Below are 5,182 nucleotides of genomic sequence, written 5' to 3' on the forward strand. Positions count from 1 at the left end.
CAATTTCTGGAAATGAAAGAACTATTAACTGTCATTTGTTCACAGCACTGCTTTTGGTTTATGAATCTATATATTTATGTTCCTGCATGACTGTGGTAGGGATGCACATTTGGCTCTCCTGTAGGGACCATTTAAATAACCGCTACTGAAAGTAGCTCTCACATGAATAGTTTCAGAGATATTATGAGAACTTTGGCAGTTTCTAACATAACAATTGTCCTGTTGCTGCTTCAGTATTAACCCCACACTACCTCTCTCTGAGTGGATGCTCTACCACTGATCACCAGCAGATGGAGGTATATGCCAGTGTAGTGTTGCCTTGTAATGAAAGGTTCTGCTTTTGGAGCAAAAATGAAATTATCAAACCTTCAAGAATTGCACTGTATGTTTGTACATAACACATTTAAAGTGGTTTCAAATAAGAACAATTTGAAGTCACTTATTATATGATGACCTTGATCTACAGGAAAGTAACACATTAAATGTCTGGAGAATAATGAGATGCTGACTTTAACGATTGCTCACAAGTTCCCTGGTCAAAAATAAACCTAAATACCACAACAAAGAAGCTGGTGTGAATTGACAGAGACCCAAGATATGGAGACTTTGGCAACAACTAACATTAAGATGAGCTGTTTGTCTGACTGCAAAAATATCTCTACTTGAGACCTGCTGCACCTGTTAAACCATCAGACTTGTGCAGACGCAAGTGACAAGAAGTTGTGCTGTAATTCATATGTCTTTCACGTGGATATTCTTCACTGTTCTTTGGTATTTTCTATTTGTTGTTGGTGTAAATATATTGTGTTCTTCTCCATATTTTCTAAACAGTTGATTTAATTTCAGAACAAAGCGTGAAAATTAGCACATTCTAATAACTATGGTATGCAGCACTTATATATTCAGTAAATATACTATCATGTGTATTTATCCCACATTATAAAATAATATTGTATATAATATATTAAAACACTGCACAGTTTCAGGATGAGGTCACAGACATCTTTGGCAGTCCAGTGGTTTTAATATGCTCTTAGGTTCTTTTTTGCTAAAATAATTTTCTAGCAATGAAGTATGGTTCTTCAACATCTAATATCAAAGGAAGAGGTCGTAATATAACATTTTCAGAGAAGCAGAGATTTTTTATGTAAAGTTTTTTTTTTGGTAAAGTTTGATCAGATCAATTATCAATAGAGAAACCTAACAAATCCCAAGTGTCCTTTGGATTCCCTTTGAGCAAGAACTTCACAACAGTAGGGAGGAAAAAACCTCCCTGTTAGCGGGAAAGAAAGATGAAACCTCCAGTAGAACCAGGCTCAGGGAGGGTGGCCATCTGCCTCAACCGGTTGGGGTGAAATAAAATTCTTACCAGATTTTGTGATGCAGGCTGCAAGGTGGTTGGTGGTTAGCATCGTTGCCTCACAACTAGAAGGTCGCCGGTTTGCATCCTGATGAAGACACCTGGGATCTTTCTACGTGGAGTTTGCATGTTCTCTCCCCATGCAGGTGCAGCGTGGATTCTCTCCGGGTTCTCCAGCTTCCTCCCACATTCCAAAAACATGTTGAGGTTCGCCGATGATTTCGTAGGTGTGAATGTGAGTGTGCTTGGTTGTCTGTCTCTAAGTGTAGCCCTGTGATAGACTGGTGACCTGTCCAGGTGTCCCCTGCCTTCACCCTGAGTCAGCTAGGACAGGCTCCAGCCCCCAAGACCCTAGTAAGGATTAAACGATGTACAGATAATGGATGGATTTCTGGATTTTGTGATGCCCCCTCCAGGTGAAAACATCAAGCCACAGCCTACATGATAGTAGAAGTCAAGAGCTTTGTATAAATGCTGGTCCCATGATTCTACTCCCTTTCATTGTTGAATTAGAAGCTTTAAAAGATGCACCAAAGTCAAAGTTCAACTGTCAATATCTCTGAGCAAGAGCAACTTCGAACTTACAGACTGACATAATCTTACTCCCCTGATCAAGTCCTTTCCAATGATGTATCATGTTTAGTCTGATTTTCACCCACCTGGACCCGGCCCTGTGTCAGGGGTACTTTTCCAGGAAAAGTGTGAATTGGATAAAAATAAATTGCAATAATTTTGGTAAATATTGTGGGCAAATTCGTCAATGACAGATTTGTTTTGACTTACTGGAACCCATGGGTGTCATTTTTGGCCTCGTTACAGATACGCAACTCTGTTCAGAGTTGCTTGGATTTAACTCCCCAGATTGACACCTACTCTTTTGAGGAACTAGCTCTCACATAGTTGAATTAGACTCAACAAGTGTTAAATTAACACTGTATTTTTAACATACAACACCAACACTGGAAATCTAACAGTTTTGATTTTGCTGTCCTTTTAACCAGTTTTTAACTATAGTTAAAAACTGGTTAAAAGGACGACATCCCACAAGGGGGTTCAGAGAGAAGCTGAAGAGAAAATTAAGGACAAAAATAGATTAACATATATAGTAGTTACTCCATGGCCTCTAATTTACCATAAATACATTATTATGTTATATGCACTCTCTAGAAGCCATACACATATATGTACAAGCAAAGACCAATTTCTGTTGTAGTTACCCTTTGCTTTTTCTTATTAAAATCAGATTAAATGGTAAAAATTTAATTTCACCTATATATATAAATTTCATCTGTAAATTCAGTCCAAAAAAACGTGTTCCTCAACAACTTAAACCCCTAAATGCACTCAAAGCTTTATATTTCACCCTCCATTTAGGAGAAATGGCTATGTTGAAGAAAGAACTACAAATTCCAGTAGCATTACAATACAATGTGATTGGATATGCCATGAAATATGTAGTTCTTCTTGCGGTTTACAACTAGGGTTGTGTTTTTGTATTAATAAACTAAAATGAACGGATTGAAGTACTGATGTTGAAGAAATTTTACTCATAGTCCTCATGTGAAGTTTGCTGTAGTGGGTGTTTATTAGTATTCCGGTATACGGTGGGCCCACCAACACAGAGCATGAGTCTGTGAAGGTGGACCGACCCTGAACATCTGCAGAGTCACACATTTATACTGTAAGTCAGAGGGTAGGGGGGGCCTGTATGTAAATACAGAGGTGAATAGAGGTAAATTAACATACAGTTGCTAATCAAATGACCGGAGGTAAGGGGGGACAATGAATCACAGGTGATGAAATGGGAGTCTGGTGACCAGACGGGTGGTGGAGTCAGGGTTCTGATAGCATACATTTGCTAATCAAATGGCAGGAGGTAAGGGGACAATGAACAACAGGGGGTGGAATCGGGGGTCTGTGGCAGGAGGTAGGAAAACACATGACAAAGGGTGATGGGAAAACACATGGCAACAGGGAATGAATTCAGGGGTCTTTGACCATCAAAATAAAAGAAAATGACTTTCTTCATCACTGACAAATGTGCTACTGTTAAAGTATAGTAGGTGTAGTATGAAATAAGTCTTGATTTGGTGCGCTCGCTCACCCATAACATTGTGTTGCATGTACTTTTTACATAACCATAACTTGCTCAATTTTCTACCGATTTTCAAACGGTTTGGTTTGTTATAAACGTCAGAGGTGTAGTTATAACACTGCACTTATGGATAATTATGTTACACTCTCACAGCCAGCAACAATTCGTATTTTAATTTTCAATTAAATTTCAATTTGTATTTTTGTAATTTGAATTGTAGCCATGTTAATAACGTTTGTATGAAACCAAACCGTTTGTAAATCCAGCAAGATTTCAGTGAGATAAGAGTATTTACGTTTGTGCAGATCACTCACCTTCCTTCACGTACCACAGGTTCCGCCAGAGAGTTGCCCCGAATCAAGATGGCCAAAGGGTGATCCTGGTCAAAATGCCGCCTTAGCCTTTATTTTACATATCTTTGAGGCTAGTAGCTAATGTAGCCAGTCTTGACAACTAGCTAAAAACTGCACAAAGCTACAGATAATATTTCTTTTTTTAATTTTAATTTTTCCTTTATTTAACCAGGTGGGTTAATTGAGAACAGATTCTCATTTACAATAACGACCTGGCCAAGAGGCAGCACAGAGCAGAAAATAATATCCACTGCTGTGATCACAGTCCATCTTCCAGTCAATGTGCTGTTAGAAAATAGCATATTCCACCAAAGTGCAAAGGTGTTCAGTGAAGAGCTGGGTCTTTAGTCTTTTCTGACTGACAGGGAATCAGCAGATTTTACCCCTAGTGTCACAGGCAAATAATAACCTTCCAAGTTTTAGTTCTGTTTAAATCAGAACCACCAGTGTTTGTACAACAACAACTCAGAGAAACAAACAAATACAGCATTAAAATTTATTATGCTTATTCAGTTTTTAATGACCGATCCAATTTTTTAGGATGGTGTTTTGTTTTATTTGTTCAAGCTTTTCTTCCTTTCTTTTCTTCTATTTGAATTTGTTCTTGTTTTTTCAGGGGACAATTTAGAGTATCCAATTAGCCTAAGGTTTGTGTTTTTGTGTTGTGAGAGGAAACCGGAGTACCCGGAGAAAACTCACGCAAACACGGGGAGAACACAGAACTCCACACAGAAAACAGCCCACGAGAAGGAATGTAGGTGTTTTTGAGAGGCTGCAGTGCTAATCACTGAGCCACCGTGCTGCCCATAAAGAAAGAGGGAGTGAGGAATAGAAGGGTGAGAGGTGGGGGGAGGACAGAGATAAGGGAGACAGAGAAGGGTGAGGGGTGAGGTTAGGGACACCTACATATTTACTTACATATGCAGGTGTGGAAGGCCCTGATAATTGTTCTCATGAAACGCCCAAAGCAGCTGATATTGTCCATGTTGGTTTCTTCTGCTAGGTTCGTTTCAAGAGAGTGCTGACATGATGTGGCTGAAAGAGAGGGGGTTGGACATAGACCCTCATCCTCCAGATGCCACATGTCAATAATGAAGTCGTCAGGTCGAATGACGGCGTCTGGACAGGCCCCATCCAATGTGGCAGCTTGGGAGGAAGTTGAACATAGAAGTTTGTCTTCTATGCACAGCATTTGACCGAGGTCATCGTCTACTTGCGTCATGTCAATGCTGAATTCTTCAGGTTGGATGGTAATCTTTCCATGGTCCACCCATGACATGGCAGACAGGGATGGACCAGGACTTTGGTCCTTAAAGTCTATGCGTTCTTCCCATGATACAGCAGACTGGCAGGGAGCTGGACTTTGTTCATTGA

The 5,182-nt window shown here is 39.7% G+C and overlaps 1 protein-coding gene across 1 annotated transcript in view; it reads left to right on the plus strand.

Annotated features, from left to right (window-relative positions):
* Window positions 1-5,182, plus strand: part of ttc22 (tetratricopeptide repeat domain 22) — a 14,076-nt gene that overhangs the window by 4,608 nt on the left and 4,286 nt on the right. The window lies entirely within an intron of this gene.

This window comes from Stegastes partitus, unplaced genomic scaffold (assembly GCF_000690725.1).
Source record: "Stegastes partitus isolate 25-593 unplaced genomic scaffold, Stegastes_partitus-1.0.2 Scaffold1111, whole genome shotgun sequence".
Taxonomy (NCBI): domain Eukaryota; kingdom Metazoa; phylum Chordata; class Actinopteri; family Pomacentridae; genus Stegastes; species Stegastes partitus.